This window comes from Hyla sarda, chromosome 13 (genome assembly GCF_029499605.1).
Source record: "Hyla sarda isolate aHylSar1 chromosome 13, aHylSar1.hap1, whole genome shotgun sequence".
Lineage (NCBI taxonomy): Eukaryota > Metazoa > Chordata > Amphibia > Anura > Hylidae > Hyla > Hyla sarda.
The window spans coordinates 20030493-20046400 of NC_079201.1; the positions used below are offsets into that span (position 1 = coordinate 20030493).

The 15908-nt window shown below is 43.5% G+C and overlaps 1 protein-coding gene across 10 annotated transcripts in view; it reads left to right on the forward strand.

Moving 5' to 3' along the window:
* FAAP100 (FA core complex associated protein 100) overlaps positions 1 to 15908 on the forward strand; it is a 230956-nt gene that overhangs the window by 74040 nt on the left and 141008 nt on the right. For 9 of the 10 annotated variants that reach the window (XR_008849488.1, XR_008849483.1, XR_008849484.1 and 6 more), the window contains one exon: positions 12374 to 12467. The gene's annotated coding sequence lies outside the window, so the exon portion shown is untranslated. Of the gene's footprint in view, positions 1 to 11506; positions 11578 to 12373; positions 12468 to 15908 lie in introns of all 10 variants that reach the window. The other variant, XR_008849482.1, reaches the window with a different exon arrangement.

Here is a 15908-nt window from a genome sequence, read left to right on the forward strand (position 1 = left end):
CATAGGTATACCTCAACTATGAGAGAAATAATGAGAAAAAAAAATCCATGAAATCATATTGTCTGATTTTTAAAGACTTTATTTGCAAATTATGATGGAAAATATGTATTTGGTCACCTACAAACAAACAAGATTTCTGGCTCTTACAGACCTGTAACTTCTTCTTTAAAGGGTAGCTCCCACCATCCTGCGTTAATTTTTTTTTCTTTTTTTCTTCTTACTATATTAAAAATGCTTTTTTGTCTGCCTGGTATTGTGCTCACTACCAGGCCGTCTTCCCCAGCAGGCGCGATGTCACTGATGCCTGCTGGGGCTGACACTTCCGCCCTTAGTTCATCTACACAGGGTGCCTCCAGCTGTTTCACCACTACAACTCCCAGCTTGCCCTGACATCTATTGGCTGTCAGGGCATGCTGGGAGTTCTAGTGGTGAAACAGCTGGAGGCACCAGTGCTGAAAAGAATTAGTTAGGGCTCATGACATGACCGCGGCACTACCCCGTTCCTACACCTCCATCTCCTTCCCCCCCCCCCCCCGTGTTGGAGACCCCAATCCCCGCCCTCCCAAATAAATACATACTGTACATAGAACCCCGATCCCCGCTCTCCCGAATAAATACATACTGTACATAGAACCCCAATCCCCTCTCTCCCAAGTAAATACATACTGTACATATACATACTGTGCAGAGTGCAGCAGCGTGCATAGGCAGCAACAGCGGCGTGTTAGGGAGGAGGGGCCTGCGTGCTAGAAGCCAGGGAGCCAATGCGCTCTCAGCGCTCGCTCCCGCCTGTCTGATTGATAGGCAGGGAGCGAGCGCAGGCTAAATGAATTTGGACCAATTGCCCGGCCGGCATCGGTCCGAATTCAGGCGTGACGTCACGCCAGGTTGCAGCCGGCCACTAGGAGGGAGACCCCTAGTGGCCGGTTTTCAAATGTAAAATGCATAATGTTCATAAAAGAAAAAATTATGAATGTATATTAGAGATATGTTGTAGTACATAAGTACTACAACATATAAAAAAAAAATAATTGGTCACAGTGCCCATTTAAGAGTCTCCTCTTTCCTCCACTTGTTATCTGTATTAATGGCACCTGTTTGAACTTGTTATCAGTATAAGAGACACCTGTCCACAACCTCACAGTCACACTCCAAACTCCACTATGGTCAAGACCAAAGAGCTGTCGAAGAACACCAGAAACCTACACCAGGCTGGGAAGACTGAATCTGCAATAGGCAAGCAGCTTGGTGTGAAGAAATCAACTGTGGGAGCAATTATTAAAAAATGGAAGACATGCAAGACCACTTATAATGTCCCTCGATCTGGGGCTCCACGGAAGATCTCACCCCGTGGTGTCAAAATGATGACAAGAACAGTGAGCAAAAATTTCAGAACCACACAAGAGGACCTAGTGAATGACCTGCAGAGAGCTGTGACCAAAGTAACAAAGGCTACCGTCAGTAACACTACGCCGCCAGGGTCTCAAATCATGCAGTTCCAGACATGTCCCTCTGCTTAAGCCAGTACATGTCTGGGCCTGTCTGAAGTTTGTTAGAGAGCATTTGGATGATCCAGAAGAGGATTGGGAGAATGTCATATGTCAGATTAAACCAAAGTAGAACTTTTTGGTAAAAACTCAACTCATCATGTTTGGAGGAGAAAGAATGTGGAGTTGCATCCAAAGAACACCATACCTACTGTGAGGCATGGGGGTGGAAACATCATGTTTTGGGGCTGTTTTTCTGCTAAGGGACCAGGACGACTGATCCGTGTAAAGGAAAGAATGAATGGGGCCATGTATCGTGAGATTTTGAGTGAAAACCTCCTTCCATCAGCAAGGGCATTGAAGATGAAACGTGGCTGGGTCTTTCAACATGACAATGATCCCAAACACACCACCCCGGCAAAGAAGAAGTGGCTTCATAAGAAGCATTTCAAGGTCCTGGAGTGGCCTAGCCAGTCTTCAGATCTCAACTCCATAGAAAACCTTTAGAGGGAGTTGAAAGTCTGTGTTGCCAGCGACAGCCCCAAAACATCACTGCTCTAGAGGAGATCTGCATGGAGGAATGGGCCAAAATACCAGCAACAGTGTGTGAAAACCTTGTGAAGACTTACAGAAAACGTTTGACCTCTGTCATTGCCAACAAAGTATATATATCAAAGTATTGAGGTGAACTTTTTTTTATTGACTAAATACTTATTTTCCACCCTAATTTGCTAATAAATTCTTTAAAAATCAGACAATGGGATTTTATGGATTTTTTTCTCATTCTGTCTCTCATAGTTGAGGTATACCTATGAGGAAAATTACAGGCCTCTCATCTTTTTAAGTAGAAGAACATGCAAAATTGGTGGCTGACTAAATAATTTTTTCCCCCACTGTATGTCAGTAGGTAGCCAGATTGGAAATTATGTTGGTGGATAGCTAGGTAAGTAGTTCCTCGTATTTTAATTCTGAGCCAGATACCAACCAAGCAGCAACAGCCTGAAGTTACCAGTGTAGGCGAGGACCATTTTTATTGGCCCTCCCCACCAGGAGCGCTAATTTTGAAATTTCGGTCGTGTTGATATCAGGTCTTCCCGGTACCCCTGTGGCAGTGGGAATGGAGGCTAAGTGGGTTAGCCCTAGCTGTTTTTGGGGCTAACTCTAAGCCTCGGCTTAGTAAAGGACTGTCTATGAGGCGGCTTCCACAGCTAAGCCTGAAATTTTAATTTGAAAAAACACGAAACGTTAAAAAAAAAAATCTAAGGAAAATGTCCAGCGCCAACTCCTTGCCAAACGTTGCACTTTATTAATTGAAACCTCTGGACACAGTCAGTATGGACCCAGGTGACGCGTTTCGGTCCTCACCAAATTGTACATGTACAAATGTATCTTTTATATGGAGAGCAAGGTGATTGCTCTGCCCCCCCAAGGGCGGTACAAGTCTTGCTTTCTTTCTCCAAGCCTAGTCAGGCAGGTGGATCCTGTTCCCAATTAGGCCAGACACACCTACACTGATTTGGCTAGGAAATTCCAGTTTTTCTGCATCATGCAAAACACACACAAAAAAGTATAAAAATAAATACACAGTTAGGATGCGACAAACCAACGAATGGTGGATGCCCCACACATGTATCAAGCCGGAGCACGTTTCACAAAGTATTTATCCACCATTCTTGGAAAACGCATGTTAATAAACATGTAGTGTGAACTGGGTTCTAAAAATGTATTTGTATGAATCGATTGCAGCACCAACATAGACAACCGCACTAGTCGTTGCTTGTATAAGTTGTCATATAGCTAATAATTATATCTTTGGACCTATGGGTGCCCGCAGCAGATTCACACATTACATCATAATAAGATACAAAACAAACAGAACTATAAAATGAAGAGCTAGAGGGTAGTAAATATGTGGCATACGTTAATGAATAAATAAGTATGCATATGTTTTATACTGGAAGTGAGTGTCTGTTATTAGTAATGTAAAATGGTATCCAAACATTTGTTCAGGCCCCTGGGAACACGGCTTTCTAATTTCAGGATCCAATAAACTTCACAATCCAATAGTTTCTTCTTTATGTCACCACATCTAATGGGGGCTTTAACCCTTTCCAGTCCCTGCAACATAAGAGACGCTGTGCTTCCAGCATGTTTTTCTCTGCGCAGTGCTTGGATACCATTGATACGTGTCATGAATTGAAGTGCGGTATGTCTGATATGTGCTTACCTATATGCACCTCACGTTCATGACACGTAAAGACATACACCACAAAGGGTGTGTTGCAATTGATGTACTATTTTATGTACCTAAGAATTATATGAATATTTTACAACAATTGAGTAAAGGTGCATGCACACCACGTTTTTGCTATCCAGTTCCCATATCAGGTTTTTTGTAAAAAACGGATAGGCAAAAACCGGACTCAAGCGTATTAAACCGTGTGCACATAGATCAACCTGTATCCGGTTTGAAACCGTATACGGTTTGAATACTGATGTACGGTTTAATCCGGTTGTATCCGTTTTCACCCTAACAAAACGTATACGTCTGTCAATGTTCGCCTTGTTTTTAAATAAAGTTTTTCCAGAAAGAACATTCTAGAAGGTGGGTGGTGTTTTCGGCTTGCATTGCACATGTGCAATAATAAAAACGGAGGGATTAAAACTGATGCAACCGTACACTCATACGGTTTAGTCCGGTTCTCATTGACTTACATGTTAATAAAAACGTATCCGGTTAGGATACGGTTGGTCAACCGGACCTAAAAACGCTGTATACTCCGGTTGCGAACACGGCTGAGAAACCGGGCCCAACCGTAAAAGTCGCCAAACGGACATGATGCGTTTGCAATACGGTTTGCAATGTTAAGTCAATATATCCGGTTTTCAATACGTTTTAGTACGGTTTTTGAAGGAAAACCGTATACGGGAACTGGATAGCAAAAACGTGGTGTGCATGCACCCTAACACATCAGATGGCAACAGATACACCTTGTGTGTTTCTGTTTGTTCTGTATCTTATTATGATGTAATGTGTGAATCAGCTGCGACACCCATAGGTCCAAGGATATGATATAATTATTAACTATATGACAACTTATACAAGCAACGACTAGTGCGGTTGTCTATGTTGGTGCGGCAATCGATTCATACAAATTGGTTTTTAGAACCCAGTTCACACTACATGTTTATTAACATGTGTTTTCCGAGAATGGTGGAGAAATACTTTGTGAAACGTGCTCCGGCTTCATACATGTGTGGGGCATCCACCATTCGCTGGTCTGTTGCATCCTAACTGTGTATTTATTTTTATACTTTTTTGTGTGTGTTTTGCATGATGAATGAAAAACTGGAATTTCCTAGCCAAATCAGTGTAGGTGTGCCTGACTTAATTGGGAACAGGATCCACCTGCCTGACTAGGCTTGGAGAAAGAAAGCAAGACTTGTACCGCCCTTGGGGGCGGAGCAATCACCTTGCGCTCTATATAAAAGATTTATTTGTGCATGTACAATTTGTTTGACTAAGGCCCGTTGGTGAGGGCCGAAACGCGTCACCTGTGTCCATACTGACAGTGTACCGAGGTTTCAAATAATAAAGTGCAACGTTTGGCAAGGAGTTGACATTGGACATTTTCCTTTGTTTGAATATACTACGTTGGTGGAGTCTGCACCAGTCCGTGCGCAACGGGACAAGGGGGGTGAGCTGTAGATTTGTATACATGTTAAAAAATACTTTTTATTACAAAAAACACTGCCCCACAAGCCTTCATTAATCATTTTATGGGGGGAAAAAAGAAAAGAGTAATCAAAGCAGGCCACCAAATCTGATTTAGTCAACAGGATACATAGATCCGGAATGAGAAGAAAAATAAAAAAAAAAGCACAAAAATTGGTTAGTACGTTTAGGGTGCTCTCCCCGGGGAGAAGGCGCCCATAATGCAGTGTGTTGCCAAACATGGAGCCTTCAGCTGTTGCTAAACTACAACCCCAATCATTCCCAGACAGACTGTCTTGGAATGATGGGTGTTGTAGTTTAGCAACAGTGAAATTGATTTCACAGAAGTGTGATTGACTTGGAGTTACATTGTGTTGTTTAACCTCTTGGGGACGCAGGGTGTATGCGTACTCTCTGCATCCCCGATCCTTAAGGACTCAGACCATACCTGTACGCCCTGGTCCAGTATAACAGGTTTAAACCGTTCTCACCGGCTGAGAACGGGTTAAACCCCGTGGGTCCCAGTTGCTAAGGGCAGCCAGGACCCATCTCTAATGCCGGGCATTGGCATTAACCCTTTAGATGTCACAATCAAAGTTGATCGCGGCGTCTTAAGCGAAAGTAAAAGAATTCTGGCAGCTCAGCGGAGCTGACAAAATCGCAATGTCCTGATCAGCTTACCGGACGACGGGAGGGTCCTCACCTGCCTCTCCGTTGTCCAATTGGCGATCTATTGCTCCATGCCTGCGCAGCTGGTAAGAGCAGCAGAGCGCCGGTTACACTGATCAATGCTGTGCAATGGCATAGCATTGAACAGTGTATACAATCAGAAGATTGCATGTTTTAGCCCCCTATGGGGCTAAAAAAAAAAAAATGTAATGTAATAAAAGTTCATTAACCCCTTCCCTCTTAAAAGTTTAAGTCACCCCCCTTTTCCCATTTTTTTAAATAAAATAATGTAGTAAAGAATAAAAATAATCATATGTGGTACCACCGTGTGCGTAAATGTCCAAACTATTAAAATATAATGTTGGCTAAACCGCACGGTTGATGGAGTATGCGAAAAAAAATACCAAAGTCCAAAATTGTGAATTTTTGGTCACTTCATATACCATAAAAATATTAATAAAAAGCGATCAAAAAGTCCCATCAAAACAATAATGGCACCGATAAAAACTACAGATGATGGCGCAAAAAAAGGGCTCTTACGCCCCGTCCACAGAATAATAAAATAGTTATAGGGGTCAGAAGATGCCAATTTTAAACATACAAATTTTGGTGCATGTAGTTTATAATTTTTTTAAGTATTAAAATAAAATAAAACCTATATAAATTGGGTATCCTTGTAACCGTATGGACCTACAGAATAAAGATAAGGTGTCATTTTTTACTGAAAAGTGCACTGCCTAGAAACGCGACCCCCAAAATTTACAAAATGGCCTTTCTTTTTTTCGTTTCACCCCACAAATAATTTTGTTTGTATAGCTGCAGGTTATATTATAAACTAAGTGATGTTGTTACAATTTGTTATGATTTTAAGAAGGGAAGGTGGAAAAAAAACGAAAATGGCAAAATGAAAATGTGCTGAGTTCTTAAGGTGAATATAGGCTGAGCAGTGTGTATGTGACGTATATCTCCTGCTCAGCATCCGCTGTGGAGGGACAGCTCAGTGCCACTAAGGGAAGGGACTACTGCTGGTGTTTTTTTTTTCCTCTTAATTAAAAAACAAATGCAAAATCCACATTGCGTTTTTAAAGGCGTTTTTTCTGTACCATAGACTTGGAAGAGAAATGGCAAGATTTCACAGAAAAAAAAGATTTCTAAAATCTTGGAGTTTTCATTCTGACCACTAGGGCTAAAACTGAGCTGAGACTCTGAAAGTGATCACTACGGCATTACAGCGAAAGGTGACATCAGTAGATAGAGAAGACAGTAGGAGCTCAGTCTCCCGCTCCCTATGGAATGACCTCTTCAAAGGTCACCAAGCAGGCCCAGAAGCCTTTCCTATTCACCAGAATGAGACAGATCCTGTCTATTGTTGCCCATGTACATGAGACTTGCTGTAAAGTGTAACTCTAAATGCTGTTAAAAGCGTTTCAGGTAAGATGGCAGCCCTCGTAATAATGTAAAAAATTACAGTCAGAAAATAGAAACACATAGTAAAAGGCTTGTTTTTTAGCATCTGTCTCTAACCTTAAAAAGAACAACAGCAAAAAGAAAAAAAATTTGCAATAGGTTTCCTTTAAAAGGCCTGAATGTGTGTTATGTATCATTACACAGTACTCAAATTACACTTCTTTGCAGTCTTTTAAATAATAAAATTGTGTAATGTTGAGATTCCAAACAAGATAAATACCGCCATACTGCCCAAGTACCACCAGTGTCCAAGCAATAGCTCCATATATAAAGTCATCTAACAACAGTGCTGTACAATTCATAGTGGTTTCATACCTTGGGTGCCGGGCAATCTGTGCTGTATACATCATCAAGGGCCATTGATGCTTCCCTACGACTGACTCTGAATACAGTCATAATGAAAGGGATTATTCAAGGGTTTTCATGACCCCCCCATACATTTCAGGATGATGTCTGTACATGCAGCCTTATTCCAGGGGTAGTTGGCTGCCTGATCGGAGGATCTGTTGAAATTGCATATGATTTACAAAATTGAAGTAAAATAGCACAATATTTGGCACAATTTGGGGAAAATCATGGCAAAAACTGAAGAACGTGACAACACAAGGGAAGGTGTGTAACTACTATATATCCTAGAGATGACAGCAGTAGTATACAGATACAGCTGGGAGGGGATCTGGATATCTACTATATATCCTTATCCCATAGAGAAAGCCGCAGCAGTATACAGATAGAGCTGGGAGGGGAGGGGTCTGGGAGCTGCCAGGAGAATCTTTCAGGTGATTATGTTGTCCTGTCCATTCACAAAAAGTCAGCTGACCCAGGACTACTCACTTTGGCTGACACATTAAAGGGGTACTCCGCTGCCCCAGCGTTCGTAACATCTTGGAGCGGGCGGCAGGGGTCGTGATGTCGCGGCCACGTCCCCTCGTGATGTCACACCCCGCCCCCTCAATACAAGTCTATGGGAGGGGGCGTGGTGGCCGCCACGCCCCCTCCCACAGACTTGCATTGTGGGGGCTTGGTCTGACATCGCAAGGGGCGTGGCCGTGATGTCACGACCCCCGAAGCTTGCACCCATGCTGGTTGCTGCACAGAGATCACCGGGGTCCCAATTGTGGGAACCCGACAATCAGACATCTTATCCCCCTATCCTTTGAATGGGGGATAAGATGTCTAGGGGCAGAGTACCCCTTTAAGCACTGGGATTTTCTGTGGTCAGACTGGTGATCACATGACCAAGTTACATTAGTGAAATGCATTGATGCTGCTGTGCTGGAATAAAACAGGTGGTGCTATACAACTAGTGATGCTGAGTGTGCATGATATGGGCAAAAACCTTGAGTATTTCTTTTATAAACAAGCACAAAGATAATGTAAAACGACTTATATATATATATATATATATATATATATATATATATATATATATATATACATATTAACTGGCTCGAGAAAGTTAAACAGATTTGTAAATTACTTCTATTAAAAAATCTTAATCCTTTCAGTACTTATGAGCTGCTGAAGTTGAGTTGTTCTTTTCTGTCTAAGTGCTCTCTGATGACACGTGTCTCGGGAACTGTCCAGAGTAGAAGCAAATCCCCATTAGAAACCTCTTCTACTCTGTGCAGTTCCCGAGACAGGCAGAGATGTCAGCAGAGAGCACTGTTGCCAGACAGAAAAGAACTCAACTCAACTTCAGCAGCTGATAATGATTGGAAGGATTTTTTAATAGAAGTAATTTGCTAATCTGTTTAACTTTCTGGAGCAAGTTAATATAAAAAAAAAAAAAGTTTTTTCCCTACTAAAAGAATCAGCAGTGTATGAATAGGACCATAGGGTCCCTCCTTACTGAACTGTTTTCTGTAGAGCAACAGGAAAATAACTATACGATGTATGGAAGCAGCGGTCTCATTACTGATAGGTCTGATGGATTTTGTCTTCAACCTCATGAAGAATTCTCTCCAATAGTCGTGGTTTCCCCAAAAGGATGACGGGGAGTAAAAGCAGGGATTAGATTCAGGAGGAGCTGAGCTCAGTAGGTTTGTATGCAGGGAAGCAATTGGGAATTTGAGGCAGCTCCGCATCCCTTGGAGTATTGCGCTTGTGGTTCTGTCGGTAAGGATTTGACACTCTGCTGCATGCATGTCCCATAGAGGCCCCTCTTCAGGACTGCATGGTCCAATTGGCCTCTCCAAGCTGACAGATCTGGGTCTTGTGCAGCCGCCCTGCAGGGATAACCTAATTGGATTTCTGCCAGATGAGATACACAGACACACTCCTCTCCTAATACAGAGCACGGAGGGCCTAACTCTAGTGGACAAGCTGATTCCTTTATCTCAAATCTGGGAGTAATTGGTACTCCTAATGGAAAGTAGAGAGAGGAAATCAATACAGTTACTATGACTCTGTGGGATTAGGCTGACTGGACAATAGCGGGTCCTTCTGATGATAATTCCTTCATCTATGGTAGCAAAATGACCGAATGCACTTAACTAGAATCCAGAGCTGCTGTGCAGGAGGGACGACCCACCATTGCATTTGACTGTCCCTACCAGGACTATGACAGGGGACCTGTGACCAATCATAAGATAGGTGCATTACTTACGCACCATAGACAGTGCTTTTTATTGGACTGCCAGTCCTATTGTACAGCCAACAAAGTGCAGAACAAAACTTTATGGGGCATTTTAGCTGAAGTTACAGTACCCAGGCTTGTGAATTCTCTGGTGGCCCCAAACCATGTTTTTGAGCACCTTACCCTGTAGCTCTGGATGAGCACTATCACAACCAGGGGAGAAGCAAGATACAGGAGTCCCTATGCCTGTTATGGGCGGCTCATCTATCGTCAGCCGCTGTATCATAGAGAGAGAGAAAGGAAAGCTAAGGCCTAGGGTCTATTCACGTGGCAGGATTTCCGCTTGCGGAATTCCGCCTCAAATTAAAGCCCATAGACTTCTATGGGATTCCGCACTCCCATTCACACTTCAGAATTACTGCTTGCAGAATTCCATCTCAAATTAAAGCCCATAGACTTCTATGGGATGCCGCACTCCCATTTACACTTCTGAATTTCCGCTTGCGGAATTCCATCTCAAATTAAAGCCCATAGACTTCTATGGGATTCCGCACTCCCATTCACACTTCTGAATTTCCGCTTGCAGAATTCTGCCTCAAATTAAAGCCCATAGACTTCTATGGGATTCCGCACTCCCATTCACACTTCAGAATTTCCGCTTGCGGAATTCCGCCTTAAATTAAAGCCCATAGACTTCTATGGGATTCCGCACTCCCATTCACACTTCAGAATTTCCGCTTGCGGAATTCCGCCTTAAATTAAAGCCCATAGACTTCTATGGGATTCCGCACTCCCATTCACACTTCAGAATTACTGCTTGCAGAATTCCATCTCAAATTAAAGCCCATAGACTTCTATGGGATGCCGCATTCCCATTTACACTTCTGAATTTCCGCTTGCGGAATTCCATCTCAAATTAAAGCCCATAGACTTCTATGGGATTCCGCACTCCCATTCACACTTCTGAATTTCCGCTTGCGGAAATTCAGAAGTGTGAATGGGAGTGCGGAATCCCATAGAAGTCTATGGGCTTCAATTCGAGGCGGAATTCCGCAAGCGGAAATTCTGCCGTGTGAATAGACCCTTAGGCTAGGTTCACACTGCGGAATCTCCAGGCAGAAAACTTCCGCCCGGAGATTCCAAGTGTGGCCAGCGCTGACTGAATCAGTTGGCTCTACGACTGCGCGGACACTGCAGTCTTCAATTCTGCTGCGGAAAATATGCCGCAGACACTACTGAATTCAATGGGGCTTGCGTCGGATTTTACGCAGCGTAAATTCCGCCGCAGAAAATCTGCTGTGGACAGCCGAGAAGACCCCGCCCCCTTTCAAATACGCAAATAAATCCACCCATGTGAACGTATCCTAACTCCGCATTCTGCTGGTGAAGTCACCCCCCCCCCCCCCCCAGAGAGAGTTGCGATCCACACAGTAATCTGTTATAGAAAAAGTTACTGAACTTTTATATAGATGACTTCAATTCTGGACATTCCCTCTAAATGAATTGAATTGTCTTCTTTTCCTTTGTTTTGCTGAAAGGCAATTTGCATGAAAACTTTCATAGAGATTTTCTTCTTGTTATTCTTTATAGCTTCTGGATAAAACCCATCCTGCCTGTCACTGGAGGAGCTGCTGCACGTCAGTGTTGGAGAGGCATACTGTGTACTGTTCATGTATTTATTAACTAGTTTTCTATTGTTTGTGTCTGTTCAGTGATTGAGAAGGAATATTAACCCTTGCGTGTGCAGAAAAAAAAAATATCCTCTTGAAAAAGCCTAAATTACACTCCACATTTACTCATCTGCTAGTTGTTATTGGGAACAGTAGGCAAGCGTGTAATTCTGCACAACCCAGCTTATCCAGGCTTGTATAATGGGGGGGGGGGGGAATAAGTTTTCCAATGTCTGATTACTTTACAGCTCCCGGTTTAAAGATGACACCAGAGCAGACACTGAACAAGCAGGGAATGCTGGGAGAATGCCTTACTCTTGTCATTTTGTAAGCTAGGAAGTAGAGATGAGCGAACTTACAGTAAATTCGATTCGTCACGAACTTCTCGGCTCGGCAGTTGATGACTTATCCTGCATAAATTAGTTCAGCTTTCCGGTGCTCCGGTGGGCTGGAAAAGGTGGATACAGTCCTAGGAAAGAGTCTCCTAGGACTGTATCCACCTTTTCCAGCCCATCGGAGCACCTGATAGCTGAACTAATTTAGGCAGGGTAAGTCATCAACTGCCGAGCCGAGAAGTTCGTGACGAATCGAATTTACTGTAAGTTCGTTCATCTCTACTAGGCAGCAAAGGATGGAGTTATGGAAAAAACCCTTATCAAAAGTCATCTTTTTCGCGGGATTGTTCCCTGTATTTTTGTGAATGTCTTAGTTGTCTTAGGCTTTGTTTTCATTTTTTATTTGCAAATGTTGGCTTTTCTGTTACTGACAGTTCTGATTTTACCTACAGGGTATCTACTGCTCCTATGGAAAAGTCCTGATCAGTCCATCCTAGAGACGGAGTCTTCTGTTAGGCGAAAGGCCCCCTTAAAAGGGCCACTCAGGTATTATTCCTTTTTATCATCTGTACTCTGGTGGAATTTAAAAAAAATTTTTTTTTTTTTTTAAATCAACTGGTGCCAGAAAGTTAACCAGATTTGTAAATTACTTCTATTAAAAAATCTTAATCCTTCCAGTACTTATTAACTGCTGAATACTACAGAGGAAATTCTTTTCTTTTTGGAACACAGTGCTCTCTGCTGACATCATGACCACAGTGCTCTCTGCTGACAACTCTGTCCATTTGAAGAACTGTCCAGAGTAGGAGAAAATCCCCATAGAAAACATATGCTGCTCTGGACAGTTCCTAAAATGGACAGAGATGTCAGCAGAGAGCACAGTGCTCGTGATGTCAGCAGAGAGCACTGTGTTCCAGAATTTCCTCTGTAGTATTCAGCAGCTAATAAGTACTGGAAGGATTAAGATTTTTTAATAGAAGTAATTTACAAATCTGTTTAACTTTCTGGCACCAGTTGATTAAAAAAAAAAAGTTTTCCTTCGGAGTACCCCTTTAAGTGTCTGATCGCAGGGGTACAATTGCTGGTGGGGACCCCCTACAATCTGCTGCGCGGCGCCCTGGGGTTCTGAAGATATGTGTTTAGATCTCCGGCTAGCCTCGTGGACAGAGCAGTGGTGGTCCGCCTGCCCCCTCCATGCACTGTCTATGGGAGAGCCAGAGATACAAAAGCGCTGTACTTGTGTATCTCCGATGCCCCCATAGACAGTGCATGGAAAGTGTGCCGACCACACCGATCCATGCAGGGGAGAGCCGAGGCCCAATGCAAGAGATTGCTGGGGATTTTTTTTGTCATGTTGCCCCCGGTTACTACTATCTTAGGACATCCGCCGACAGTCGAGCATGCTCAGTTCTAATGTATATTGCTCCATATTCTCAACTGTGTGTGCAAGTGAAGGGGATTGTGAGAAAGTGAGTGTAGATAATATAAGCCTATAACTTGTGTTCAACGGGTTGAGGGCAAGTAATGAGGCTGTAGGGCTGTGTTTCCCAACCAGGGTGCCTCCAGCTGTTGCAAAGCTGCAATTTCCAGCATGACCAAACCGCTTTTGGCTGTCCAGACATGTTGGGAGTGGTAGTTTTGCAACATCTGGAGGTCCACAATTTGGAGACCAGTTCCATAGAGTAGTGTTTGCCAACCAGGGTGCCTCCTGCTGTTGCAAAACTACAACTCCCAGCATGCCCGGACAGCCTTTGGCTGTCCGGGCATGCTGGGAGTTGTAGTTTTCCCAGCATGCCTTCGGCTGTCCGGGCATGCTGGGAATTGTACTTTTGCAACGGCTGAAGGCACCCTGGTTGGAAAACAAAAGTAGAGGTATTAGTGAGGAGGTGCATTCATTTGGACCATAAATAGTTTCATGCCATGTTCTCTGACCAGCACCAGGGGGCAGCATTTCTCCAACATGCCGCCGTTGGCAATGTGAAATACTAAAAGGACCATTGCCCAGTGTTTTAAAAATAAATAGGAGAGACTTGTAGCATTCAGAGCTTACAAGGCATGCAGCACTCCCCAAAGGAGAGGAAGCTCTTTGTTCTGTGACAGCTACGATTATCACAGGCGACAGCACAGGCAGAGATTACTGGCTGCAGAAGAGAGGGAAAACCACATGGTGCTACAGAATAATCCACAGGGCCCATGTGCTTCCTGCCAGGTGCTAATCATACGGAGAACGGCTGCAGCCTGTTACAACGTTCTCGCCGTCACCTCTAGAACCCGCGAAGGCGGATTGCTTTAGTCCACCACCCCCCCAAAAAAAGTAAAAACTCAGGATAAATACGGCATCTAACGTATCCTAGAAGGGCCATATATAGCGAGAGAGAGAGAGAGCAAGAGTGGTATTCAGCATGGAGGCCTGGGGAAGATGTGCAGTGCCAGCCATGGACATCGGGAGGAGCTCTTCTACCAAGAGTAACCCATGTGTATAGAGGGTTCTGTGCTAAACCTACAGTAGCTGTGTGAGCATCAAAGGACGTGTGATTTATTTATTACCCATTATTTATATAGTGCAGACCTAATCTGGAGCGCTCTACAGAGGATGCACCAATACTGCCATAAGGATTTCCTGAATGTACACCCACATATAAGTACCTTTTGGAGCTTCGGAATCACATGCTTAGATGTGTGGTGGCACCTGGTTGTTTGACATTGGTTTGGGGTATCAAGCTTGGTTGGTGGGGTACAAGTTGCTGGAGGGTTCTCAATGTGGTAATGGACCTACACTACATTATCCAATTTGGATTCAAACTAGCGGTCCCACTGTGATGTGGGGCAATAATGCTGTCCACCATACTTTACGTTTTCTACCACTAGGCTGGAATGTCAATACCAGTGGCATGTTGACCTCCATGTATGTAAAGATTGGTTCCATCTTGGATTGGTTGTGTCTTGGTTCCGTCTTTGGGTGGTAATTCACTCCTCTCTCGTTGAGATTTCCTTACTCCACTAAAAAAATAAAATTCAGGATAAATAATGGCCTGTTACATCTACTGGAAGGGCCAAATACAAAGAGAGCAAGAGCGGTATTCAGCATGGAGGCCTGGGAAAGATGTGCAGTGCCAGCCTTGGACATCGGGAGGAGCTGTTCTACCAAGAGTAACCCATGTGTATAGAGGGTTCTGTGCTAAACCTACAGTAGCTGTGTGAGTATCAAAGGACGTGTGATTTATTTATTACCAATTATTTATATAGTGCGGACCTAGTCTAGAGCGCTCTACAGAAGATACACCAATACTGCCATAAGGATTTCCTGAATGTACACCCACATATAAGTACCTTTTGGAGCTTCAGAATCACATGATTAGATGTGTGGTGGCGCCTGGTTGTTTGACATGGTTTGGGGTATCAAGCTTGGTTGGTGGGGTACAAGTTGCTGGAGGGTTCTCAAGGTGGTAATAGGCCTAAGGTAACTCTAAATTGGAGAAATCCCATGCAGACTACATTATCCAACTTGGGCTCAAAATAGCGCCCCCACTGTGATGTGGGGCAATAATGCTGTCCACCATACTTAACACTTTCTACCACTAGGCTGGAATGTCAATACCAGCAACATGTTGACCTCCATGTAAAGATCGGTTCCATCTTGGATTGGTTGTGTCTTGGTTCCATCTTGGGTGGTAATTCACTCCTCTCTCGTTGAGATTTCCTTACTCCACTCAAAAAAATTATACTCAGGATAAATAATGGCATGTTACATCTACTGGAAGGGCCAAATACAGAGAGAGCCAGAGCGGTATTCAGTATGGAGGACTGGAAAGTTGTATAGTGCTAACCAAGGACATCGGGAGGAGCTGTTCTACCAAGCGTAACCCATGTGTATAGAGGGTTCTGTGCTAAACCTACAGTAGCTGTGTGAGCATCAAAGGACGTGTGATTTATTTATTACCAATTATTTATATAGTGCTGACCTAGTCTGGAGCGCTCTACAGAGGA